Source organism: Calliphora vicina, chromosome 2 (genome assembly GCF_958450345.1).
Source record: "Calliphora vicina chromosome 2, idCalVici1.1, whole genome shotgun sequence".
NCBI lineage: Eukaryota > Metazoa > Arthropoda > Insecta > Diptera > Calliphoridae > Calliphora > Calliphora vicina.
In genome coordinates, this window is record NC_088781.1 from 33,625,854 (window position 1) to 33,639,688 (window position 13,835).

The window sequence follows — 13,835 nt, forward strand, 5'->3', positions numbered from 1 at the left end:
AATTTTGATTCTGAAAAGATTTTCCCCACCTTTGTAACGCTCGCTTCAGCTATGTTCGGTAGAGGTTCTCTGTCTGGCCATGTTTCAGCAGCTTATAATAGTACCCTTTTGGTCCCACCAAATACAGAGCATTACTTTTGCGCAATGGATATTTGGCTTTGCTGTTGATTCGGTTGGTTGGCCGGGCTTCACATACAAGATCTTACGCTTCGAGTTATCGTAATGGATCCATTTTTCATTGCAAGTAATGATTCGGTGCAAAAATTACGTTATTTTATATCGTTCAAACATCATCTTTCAAGTTCTCTTGGCTTCAATTCGTATGGTACCCAATTTCTCTGATTTTGGATGAATTTTGCTGCTCGCAAACATTTTGAAATTGCTGATTGAGTAGCTACCGATGAATTTGCAGACTCTTTTTGGGTTTGAGTAACAAATCCAATTCTTGGTCTTCATACTTTTTTGACTGGCCTGGGCGATCTTTGTCTTCCATATCAAAGTCACCATTTCTGAACCGCACAAACCATCTCTCGCACCTTGAAACCGATGGAACATATTCACCATAAGAAAAGTTTAAAATAAGTGGCACCCTAATGCACATGGACACAAATATTTTACTGCATGCAGAGTCATGCAACAAAGAAAAACGAACAAAAAAAATAAATGAAAGAAATAACAGCAATATGCCATTGGCAAATTGTTCTATCATCAATGGTCGCTCAGCGTAAACGATGAAATGTAATGAAACAGACTCTCACTCACTCACACACACACTGAGTTACTCAAACACATAACCAATGCCTGGATCATGCAGCCATATGTGCTGTACTTGCACTTGCTGCTAAAACTACTTTCAAACTTATATAAGGACTCATAAGGATATTTTAAAATCATTGTTGTTATAGTATTGGTATACTCGTGCTAGCCCTTTATTGTGTATATGAATTTGTATTGTATGTGTGTTTGTGTTTAGAAAAGTTTGCCTGTTTTACAATTCATGTGTAACGGTTAAATTGCTTGGCATGTCATTAAGAGTGACATACTCTGGGTCAACATGCAAAACTTTTAACCACAATTCTCTCAAGTCTCTTGATATGCTGCTTGCAATATGAAATGGTTTCTCTCTATGTGTTTGTATTTTAGTTGAAATTGGCCTTATTTTTTTATGTGTTCTTTTACAACTTCCTTGTTGTTTTTCTATATATTTTTTTTTAGTTTGAGTTCAAAGGAGTTTGTTGTTATTTAGGCATGTTTATAATGTTTGTCGTTCCATTATAATGTTTTGCATGCAACATATGAGTTGTTTGTTAAATTGTTTTCTATAATGTTGAATTTTTGTTTGTTTGTGTTTTATTTTTTTTTGCATACCACTGTATATATTTCAGGCATGTAGTATTTATTTTGTATATTTTTTGTTCATACTATTATTTATTTTTTTCCCGTCCTTGCCAAAATGTTTCTTTAGCATTGTTTATGACACAAGTTTGAAATTGTTTAAAAAGTTGTGTTTGTGATTGCATAAGAAAATTGTGTAAGGAGTGGACGCATTTATAATTTGCTAAAATTTAACACATGCTTATTTTGCTATATAAATTCATTTTAATATAGCACCATGCGACAGTCATTTGTACTCATGGAAAAGTCGGTATATACCTGAAAGTAGAGACCATTTATAGTAACATTGTGTACTCAGTTTTTCTTGATCGGTTCTGATATTCTTTTAAATAGGCATTAACATTAAACAATAAACAATTTTCAAACATATTATATAAACTTACCCCCATATGCATAAACAGTTTATAAATTTATCAAAGGTTTATAAAACAAAATTTCCATACAAAATCTGTTTCATAAACCTTTGATAAATTTATAAACTGTATATGCATATGGGGGTTAATATACGTATAAGATATTTGATTCCAATTCTGAATCACAAAAAACACCAAAAAATTTTAAAAAATTTAGTGATTTCACCCATATCATTTTTCACCATTTTAATAGGTTCTCAAACACATGGTTAGTATCAATCTATTCGTAAAGGTAGAGACCATACATAATAACACTGCGTATTTAGATTTTCTTGATCGGGACACATGTCCTTTTAAACTGAGTTTAAAATTTCTAAAGATAAACAATTCTCAAAAAAAAAAAATGCTAAGATGCTGCTTAATAAAGTTATATGTTTTTCCCTTGATTCAAAACTAATGAGAATAAATTTTTTTAAACAAGTATAATTTGGTGAACAAATTTTATTGTTTGATAAAAATTTGTTTTGTTGATAAATATTTTATTAGTGAAAAATGTATGTTTGAAAAAGTTTTATGCTAATTTTTTTTTTGTGATAAAAAAAACTTGTGTTAAAATATAATTTTCCCGATTTTGAATTGTATGTCCGAATTACTATGCCGTTATATACGTCGTCGAAAAGTTCTGTGGACTTCGGAACAAATTTTGATTTCAACATACAGATGGATAGACGGACATGGCTATATCGACTCTACTAAGTATCTATAACGATGCAGAATTTATGGGGTAGCAAATGAAACATTTTTATTTTCTCATAGAAAGTTGATAAATATTAAGTTTTGTCAGTACATTAATATGACTGGTAATTTAAATTTGAAATTCATTAATAAATAAAGTAAAATCATATAACCTCAACAAAACTCGAATTTTATATCAATGCTACATATGCGGGATGTTTTGCTTTAGTTTTTTTTTCTTCTTGGACCAGCACTCAGTGGATGACCCCTACTCATGCAAAGCATTGTGTTGGAACTAGGGAAATAGGTTATGTGAGGGAGAAAAGAGGGGAGGGAGTAGTTTTTGTGGACATTCGATTTGAACTTTCCGACGTTGAAAATGATAGGATAGACTTCAGCGGGAAGTTTGTTCCACAGAACGGCTAAAGAACGAATTTTCCCTGTAATGTGTTGTGCGGTGCACTGTCCAATCGACCACAAAGGGATGTGTTCTTGATGAAAAACGTGTATTACTTACAAATCTGCGGGTATCAGGAACAAGTTCCCTAATTTCATCAGAACACATTCCATTGTAGTAACGATAGAACAGTGAAACACAGCCCACAGTTCTTTAATTTGAAAAAAGTGCCATCCATGGTGCTAAGGTAAATCTCAGTATTTGGTGGGACCAAAGGGGTCCTATCCTGTTGCTGAAATCTGACCAGACCATCACAGGGAACCTGTACCGAACGCAACTAATTCGTTTGAAGAGAGCATTTGCCGAAAAACGACCAGAATATGCGGTCAGATATGAAACAGTAATTTTCCATCTTGACAACGCTTGCAATACTTATTAAAAACATTTTAGAATCAAGTAGTTGGGAAGTTTTACCTCACACACTTTATAGTCCAGACCGTGATCTGTCTGACTACTATTTGTTTCGATCGAAGCAGAATGCTTTCTCTGGAATACGTTTTGCTTTGGAACATACTATCCGACAGTAGATTGATTCGTTCTTCCCCGCAAAAGATGAGCAGTTCTATTGGCTCCGAATCCATACATAGTTCGAATGTTATCGAATGTCAATCTGATAAACATCATGTTTAAAACATGGTCAATATGAGGGGTAACACAAAAAATTTTTTCCGAGAGTAGATAAAGATGAATTTTAAATGTTATTGCAATCATTATTAGTTTAGAAGATATAAGGTTACAGAATTCATCCGTATGTATGTTAACGTTTCTTCATAGAGAGAAAGGGGAACCTATAGTCCACGTATCTAGCCTTTGGAATCTCTACTTTTAGTAACGTCACTCTTTTATAGATAGGTGTTATGGAAGTAATTGTAGGGGTATAAGTCAATCTTAATTGTTAAAGTAACTTACAAATTTCGCTACGTTTACAACTTTAAACTGAGAAAAGTCATAAAAATTGTTTTTTTTTAATATTCAATTTGTAGTAGTTTATGATAACGAGTTGAACAAAAATGTTAGTGGAGTGGTATACGAATAAAAAACAATTCGTTTAAAAATTTTGAAAATCTTTAACAATATTCTGTGTAATTTTTATAATAATCAAATATTCTAAATCACTCTGAACTTTAATTATTATAAAGTTAAGAAAATCTTAAGTAATAAAATTACAGCAACACTAAAAACTAGGCCATTTCCAACAAAATACATTACTTTTAAAAACCAATTTTTAAGAATTTTTTTTAGAATATTAAATAACATAAAATTATATAAATTGTATCTATCTACAACTAGGTTTTTTAAGAGCATGTCGTTTTATGCTGAAAATATTATATTTTCTATTTGCATATTGTTAAAATAATATTATTTCCTTATATATAAGATTTTCAAAGCTTCAAATAGAAATTTTTATAATAATTTTTACAAGTGCAATTTTTATATCAATAATGTTTACAATTTTTCTTAAGAAAAAAAAGTTATGTACAACAGAAAATAAAACAAAATTGAAGTATTTTGAAATACTCAAAAAAAAGAAATATTACAAGAGCAAATATTCTTACAATACTATAATCAAAACTTTGTATAACTTTCGCTTTTTAACTTTACAAGAGTTAAAATAGGAATATAACACAAATGTAGAGAAACTTATGCAGACAGAGTAACGAAGAAATTTCCTCAATATTAGGAATATTTAATATGTATTAGAGGAAAATCAAACATTTTTGAGAATTGTTGAAACTAAATTCAGATGATTTGTATTTCTTTGGGTTTAGAAATTAAAAAACCTAACACCTGTGTTTGCAAAATTATAGTTTACTTACTAATCTTTCATCTCTTATAGTCAATAGTAAATGGCCGAAAGTTATATAGCGTTAGAAAAATTAAACCAAAATTTGAGCGATGTAAAAGCTTTTTTTTTAATAGATGCATAAGTCGAATTATATTTTGAAATTTGACCATTTAAAAGATATTGTAATTTGCAACAACTAAAGGTTTTTTTATGTCAGATCACCATAAATAGAACAACTTCTTATATGGTTAAGTTAATTGTTAAGTAAATTGCAACAATTCATATTTTAAGATCGGCGCACAGTGTGGCAAAATTAAAAATAACGGCCAAAACTCTATAACTTTTGACACAGGCGGAATTTTTTAATGCGGTTTTTTTTGTTTGATAGGTGACTTGTTAATCCTTATTTTGGTATATTATTTTGTATATTAGGTGGTGGCGGAATGTAGTTATAATATCTAGAAAAGTGATAGTTATTTTCTGAAGAAAAAAAATTGAGAATTTATTGTATTGTATAATATAAAAACCTTCCTGAGTCCATATTTTTGTCGAATAATTAAAAAAAAAATTTTGAATTTTTTTAGAATAGTTTTATAAGAAATATTTTATTTTCCAATAAAATTTAATAAATAATGATAATAGTAGTAAAGAATTATAATAATAACAAGTATGAAAGTATGGTCCGTCAAGCCCAACAATATAATACCCTAAACTAAGAAACCGAGCAAAATCATTTTTCTTTAAAATTTCAATAATTTATTTTCGTGAAAGATTTTCGGAAGAGGGCCTTATATGGGAGATATGACTAATTATGGACCGATCGCCATGAAATTAGGTCATGTCTGAACCGATCGCCATGAAATTACGTCATCTGATTTAGAAGTTATTTGTGTTGAATTTTGTGTAGCTACAAAAATTTTTAAGAGATTTATTCTCGTTAATGTGATTTTCGGAAGCGGGTCTTATATGGGAGCTATTACTAATTATGAAGCGATCGTCATAAAATTAGGTGACATGACTTTATTCAAAAGAATGCATTTACACTATAAAACATATATGGTGGTATGGAGTATAAGCATCATACTTGAGTCAGAAAAATTGATCAAGCTCAAAAGGAGCAAAAAAGCGCAAAACGAAATAGGTACGTTAATAAAGGAGAGAGTACGTACTTTCAAATTGTATTAAACTTTTTACGAAATATTAGGAATTCCCTAAGGTTCTATTCCATCCAACCTTAAATTTATGTAAAACTTCATCAAAATCCCTTTTGCTAATAAAAAGTTATAAGCGATTGAATTTTCAAAACTTATTAGAAAATCCTACTTTTCAATCAGACAATAAAAAGGTGTATATTGAATCACCCTGTTTATAGGGAAAATGTTTACATAGATACCTGAATTTTTGGCTTCTGAGGTTCTCAGGTGTCTACTTTAATATGAGTATTTAAAATTAAAATTTGGCGGCAAAATAAAAAAAGACTTTTGGCCGCTATTTCAAAATTAGCAACACTGTGCAACGATAATTTTTTTGAAAAAATTTAAATTGTGTATTTTTTGTATAGAGAATTAAAGTTGTGTCAAATGAAAACATATATATTTGAAGGATCTGTAATTTTGTAAACCAAACCATACTTTTTAATAACCTCTAAAAAATCCTTAAATTTTCTTATTATATTTTTAAATCTACTGTTTTTTTTCTGCGAAGCTTTGCAATGCTTTATGTTTATTATGTGGAATTTAAAAATACATTTTTTGGAGTCTATGAATTGAAGTCATTTTATTTGAATTAAGCAAAAGCTGTAAATTTTGTATATTTTTTTTTTAAATTTACCAAACCTAACTTTTGCGTGGTATGAGAACAATTATTAAGGAGAACAGTTTTAGCCATAGAGAATAGACATAGAGCGGAAACTGTTCTGTCAAAGACCTAACAGCTGTCAGAAACCTAAGTGGTGAGAATGTATTAGTAGAAAAAACTATGTGAAAACAAAAATAACATTCGTTTGTGTAATTGTTTTGAATAATTTTTTTGTTTGAGTTTTTTTCTAGTTTCCGCTCCATGTATCTCTATGGTTTTAGCATGCTTGTGTATACAACTACAAAATAGCGTTGGTGTTACAAGAAAACAAAAATTCTATATTATTTGAAAATTTCTCCGAAATTTTGGATTTTCTTCATATGTAATTAGTTTTTATTCCATCGTTGCAAGAACTCTTTTAGTAGTCGTATATCCTTTTGATAAAAACATTGTGAGCAGAGAATATTTCTTTATATGAGAAATATCACAAGCGTATTCTTGTTAAAATAATCACGCAATCGTACGCACACATGATAAATGAGAAAAATTCTTATGAATGTTTACTAAAACTATAGTTTAGTTTTAATTATTTTGGATATATAAATTATTTAGAAAAATTACTAGAAACACTGAATTCTGTGTATTCCAATCAGGGATTTATCAGGGAAATATCTCTTTTTAAATATAAAAAGTGCAAAAGATATTAACAAAAGTTATAGACAATTAAAAACAATTGTTTATTGCAACATTATTACAATTATATTGCTAACAAAAATTGCGTTCGTAGTTTTAAAAATCGTTTTCATCGAGATCACTTACATTGGGTCAAATCGGGAAAAATATTTTTTAATGCGAATTTTTTTTTATAAAAAAAATGTTTGTCATATTTTCTTGTAGCAATAAATTGCAAAAAAATGTTTGCCATAAAAATTTTTAAGATTAAGATTTTAGATTTTCGGTCTGTGGCGGAGTTGGAAATAAGACACAACAAAAGAGAGGTTTTTTAACCCCTTAAATCCCTGTTTTAATAAATTCTGTTGGTCTTTTTTAAAAGAAAGACAATAAAGACCCATGCTTTGAGGATTTAGAGGGTTAATATATTCCACAAAAATATATTTTATACCTAAAATGTTCTTTAAAATGAAATTCTTAATAAATGCGGAATTAACCCTAAGCACTCTTTTGTTGTGTCTTATTTCTGAAATTCTGGTTGAATTCTCCGTTTTGGTGTATTCAAGGGCTTAAGTAAAATTTCACGGATGATATTTTTGCGGAAAATTTTTTGATATTTTTGGGACAAAAAAGACCGACACCTTGAGGATTTAGACGGTTAACATATTCTACAAAAATGTTCTCCGTAACATTTTACATAAATTAGCTGAACACATTTTATACCTAAATTGTAAGGATCACATGGTTCTTATGCCGATAAGAATGTGAAAGAGTTGGGAAACTTTAACCCCCCCCTCAAATGAAATTCAGATGTAAACTTTCAAAACGCCGATACACGTGTCTTTTTTTTGTCTCCTCTATCAAAATTTATTAGTCGGACCTTGTAATTTTGGAAAAAATTTGATTTTGTTGTATAGTGTTATGCTACATAGTTCGAAAGTTATCTTGAATATTAATCACAGTTAGATGCATATGTTCTTTGATTTGCATTACACCTATCCATTTAAAAGTATTTCTCTCCATGTAGATACACTAGTTAAGCTGTAGATTTTAATATTTATTTTAAATATCCAAGGATCATGTTCAAAGTTTAATCGCAACGTATTTCCTTTAGGGCTCTTTTTTATGATTTGTCCTTCTTGCTATGACGAACAAACCAATGTTGCTCAGTGTGTTAGTTTTTATTTAAGTTTTTCATTTTTTCCCAAAGAAATACGAAGAAAAAAAAAACTTCTTCATGTTTTTCCTTGTACTTTTGATTCTTAGCAGAAAGAAAAAAACTTTAGGTCTCTAGCTGCTATGCTTAGCTAACTGTCTAAGATGTCCTTTGTGCAAGCAAGTGCAAAATATAGAAGAAAGGAAGCAAGAAGAAATAAAAAAATCACTTTTTTTTTGCATTGGGCAACGACTTGGAATTGAATGCACCACATGAGTTTCAAATTACAAACACACACAGATGTACCTAAACATTGGTTTCTCAGTGGGGAAGAATAGTGAAGGGAGAGGAGAAGGTGGTGTTGATAGAACAAACTATAGAATTTATATTTTTTTCATTTTGCTGTCAATGCATTTGGGGAAAGTGCAAAGTAAAGATTTTCATCATACATACTATAAATTTATATTGCTTAAAAGTCATATAATGTTTAACAGCAAAAAAAAATTTGTATTCATAGAAAATTATATTTTTGTTTAAAGTTATTACGAGTTCTTTTTTTTCGTTAAATGTTTATGACATTCTAAGGAGGAAGTAATATTTTATTTTAAAGTTGAGGAAATTAAAAAATGTTTAACATGTTAAAAGAAAAACGATTTAGCTTGATAGAATTTATTAAGTTGTCAATAAAATTTTGTTATGGTTTCTTTATATTAAAATTTAAAATAATTAATTTCCTTTGCGGGGAAGCTTAATAAAACTTGGATTTTTTAATTAGAAATTCACTTTGATGGAGAGACTACATAATAATTGTTTATTAAACTTTTGGGATTTGATAAAGCAACATATTTCAAAAGGACTAAAATCTTACAAACTGAATACAATACTTTAACATAGAAAATTATTGAAAATTTCTCAAATAGTATGCGGGATTTACAATAGATGACGTATCTTTGGAACGTGGTTTTTGTTTTTAATAACATATATGTCATTTTAAAGCGTACTCATCTATCATTTATTCTCACTTAGTTACTAAACATTATAGTGTAAACAACAAAGCGTCATATGCAGGAAGTTTTTCTTCACTTCTTTAATCAGAAAAAAAGGCGCCGCTGAAGTACACCGATTTCTCACCGAAGCTTACAGTGAATGTATTTCATTAATAACCCGAAGCGTAAGAGGTCGTATATGAAGCTCGGCCAAATAGCCGAATCGTTACCAAAGCCAAAAATCTAGGGCGCTGAGGTAATGCTCTCTATTTGGTGGGAGAAAAAGGGTCGTATCTATTATGAGCTGCTAAAATCTGATCAGACCATAACTGTACCGAAGAGAACTTATTCGTTTTAAGCGGTCATTGGCCAAATAACGTCCAGAATATGAGGGCAGACATGAAACTGTAATATTCCATTATGACAACTCTCGGTCACATGTTGCAATACCTGTTAACAACTATTTAGGAACAGGAGGTTGGGAAGTTTTGCCTCTCCCGCCTTATCGTCCAGACCTTGTCCTTTCCGACTACCATTTGTTTTGATCGCTGCAGCCAATTCGGCTTAATTCGTTCTTGGACTCCATAGATGAGCAGTTCTTTCTTTTGTACATTTTTAAATATAAGAGAATTTGTAGAATATTTTAAATCTTTGATGGTTTTTGTACACTTTTAAATATAAGAGAATCTCTAGATTATTTTAAATTAAAAAAACATAAAGAACAATTCCATCAAACTCAAATCGTAGTTAATAAAACCTCAAACCATAGAGAATTATACATAGAGACCAGACACTCCGATTTGTCAAACAAAAATACAACAAATTATATTTCTGATACAACTACAAAATACATTGACTAGCATGTCTTTTGTTGTTGCAAGAGATAAGTTTTTGACAACAGACTTAGGTTTTTGACAATTCCGTCTCGTCTCTATGTTACCCTATGCCTCAAACATTTATATTTTAAACCCTTGTAGATACAATTTATTTTTCAAAACTCTGACAAAAATATGTATGCAAGTGATCCATTTTGTCTTAAAGTAGAAAAAAATAAAGCATTTTCTATTGCAATTTCTTCTGAATATATTATCAATGAGGATTTATTCAGTTCTACATTCTATATACCCCGATTTTGGAACGTTGTCTGCATCAGCCTGCAGGATCATTGAAGCAAAATCGATTCTGAAATATCGGTAATGAAGAGGGTACCACAGGAAATGTGGTTAGAATACCCTAATTTTTTTCTGACAGTATACATGCATTTAAATGTATTTAAATTTATATGGTGTTTCTTAACGAGATGACAAGACATTCTAATCTGGACGAACTGACCAAATAGGCGAAAATTTTGGTTAGTGTTCAAATCTACATTAACAATATGCTCGATATCGAAGCTTGTTCTGGCCATTAAATGTTCTCTATTACACTCTATTAGCACACACGGAATAGACTATATTCTCTGTTTTATTAAAAAAACTCCTCTCTTTTTTTTCCTGCACTATTGGGGTCTAGGAATAAGAGATTAGGCAGTCCATTTTCGAGCGACTTACTGGATCTATCGAGGCTGTATATTAGATGAATGGATTCGTTGGTTTCTGTATTGGGTTGATTCGGTATCGAATCACACATGAACAGTCGTTGCTTTCGCTCGGAAAGGGTGACTATGTTAGGTAACGTTGAGAATGAACAGTGCAGGTTTTGTGGTCTTCATGCCGAAACCTCTCAACTTGTTCTATGCTACTGCTCAATGCTGTCAATATGCAGAACTAAATGGCTCGGAAGGGCCTTAATCTATCACCAAATATAATACTTGGCTTTATACGTATCCTAAATCTCAGGCTGCACAAAAGATCCTTTGGATCGCAGTGTGTAGAGCCTCATTAATAATAATAATAATATGTACCCAAGTGAGCTGGATATAACTAGACGCCTGATTAATCATTGTATACACGTTGTTTACACATTTCTCAATACAGGAATGTATAAAAAGGATTTGATTAAATTCTACAAATTGTTTTAAAGTTTATTATAAAATATTTAATTAGACAAAGTTTTCTAGTACATGTATGTATTTTCTATTGCATATAACAAAATTTCACTCATTAACTCATTTCATTTTCAAGTTTAAACAAACAATTAATTTTTACCGAAAGTCAGTCCTCATAAAATGGAGGAAAAAATCAAATACATTAAGCTAAAATTGTGATTTTGGCAATGCAGAATTTTTACTACGCTTTATGAGTGATTAAATGTCCTAATATTAGTTTTTAAGTAAATGAGACTGATTGCAAAATAATGTTTTATATTCATTTACACGTGTGTACAAAAATGTATTTCATCAGATATAATAGTTTTACTTAAGACATCAATTTTTGAAGAGAAATGTGAGTGATCATGAAATTACGTTAATTTTTCGTTCACATAATATGTCAAATAAATGATTTTATCGATAAAATGTAGACCAATATAAATGAATATATTATAATAGCCAACAAGAGAAATTACTGACACTACAACTCTGATAACAAAAATTACATATAATTTTTAGTTTAATATTATGGAAACTACAAACAGAATAACAAACTAAAGTATAACCTTTTCACTTATAGTGAAGGTTATAAAAACAAGAAACTTTTTTTTACTTTTTGGATTTTCCCGAAAAGTCAATTGTTTAACATTTCCTATTATCTTTCTGACTCGTTGTTGAATGTGAGAAAATGCTAGTCTCTATAAAAATGATGAAATTTAACATACATACAAACGAATACAGCAACCATATAAAGTAATTAAATGCTGTATAGTTTTCTATAATGCCACTACTACTTTAACCACTATGTTCATCATATATTCAACACACAGCAACGAATTTAAACATGAGAATAAATATGTACGTAATAATATACAGTATGAGTACTATAAAGTAGTTGGATGTAATAGTTTTGTATATTTTTTTTCTGTAAACCACAACAATGCAAAAGCCTGTTGGCTTTTTAAAGCGTCAAATATGTAAAACTTTATCCTTACATCAATGTTAAATCTACAAACTCACAGAAAAATATGCAGACATACATATGATGTTTATTTAAGAGATTCATGGCTATAATAAGTAGACAGTGGGAAGATGTTGTAAAACAAAATGAGCATTATTAATGTTTTGCTTAAGTACTAGGGTGGCCCTTAGTTTACATTTTTGCGATGCTGCCAGGGTCTAATATGGTTGCTCGTCATCTCGAAACTCTTGAAAATTTGAGCAAAATCGGATGACGCTTGGGGTTGCGTCATTTTAGTCCAGACCTTGCCTCATCCCATTACTATTTGTTGGCTGCATGTAGTTATATTTTAAGATATAAAAAAATACAAATAAGACCCATTTTCAAGAGCGGGTCTAATGCTTACACATACTTATATTGTAACATGTATATGTAGATGTAGATGTAAAATAATACAAACCTAAAACTTCTACTGTAAAAACAGTTTATCTAATTCTGGAATGAGAATTTTATGTTTAAATTAAAAAGAGCCTTGAATATGATAAACGAGGTTTAAAATGTACAAAAAATCATATTTAAACTTTTGAGCTTGATTTTGTTCATATTTATATGTATATTAGAAAATTCCAAATAGAGAATTGAATTGAAATTGTTAAACGTATTTTTTACCATAACAAAATGTGAAATGATTAGTAAACAGCGCAATAAAAATTATTCTGGGAAAATGATTTTAAACAGTCTAACACTTTTTCTCTTTGATTTTTTTTTGTAAATAAATTAAAAAATTAGAATGAAAGTTTACTTCTTATGAAAATTTTCTATTAAAATTTTTGTAATGCTGGATTGTTTGAAATTTTTAGTTTTTATTTTGAAATATTTGTACAATATAAATTAATTCAAAGTATTGGGTCACTGTTAGCAATTACCTTTTCCAAACTTTCTATTTGGAAAGCGTACTGCATCGATCAAATCACATAGCAGCCGAACGGGGCAAGGTCTGGACACAGCCACTTCATTCTAAATAGTTTTGAACAGGTATTGCATAACGTGGAATAGTGTTGTCATGATAGAATATTACGATTTCATGTCTTGCTGCATGTTCTGGTCGTTTGTCGCCAAATGCACTCTTCAAACGAATCAATTTCATTCTGTACAGGTTCCATGTGATGTTTTTGCTAGATTTCAGCAGCTGATAATAGAGAGGACCCTTTTAGTCCTTCCAAATACCGAGAATTACCTTAGCGCCATGGATATTTGGCTTTGTTGTCGATTCGGCTGATAAGTGGGGCTTCACGTAAGATCTCTTACGCGGTGTAAAAACGATTTTCTTTTATAGCACCTTTCGTTTATTGAATTTCATTGATGCTGAATTCGAAAAAATTATTTTATTTCAAAATCAGTTTAATTTTTTTTGATAAAAGTTTTTTTTATAAATAATATCTAATATTTCATACCGTTCTTCCATACAATGACCTATTGCTCCACAATTGAGCGGAAAGGGAATCCAA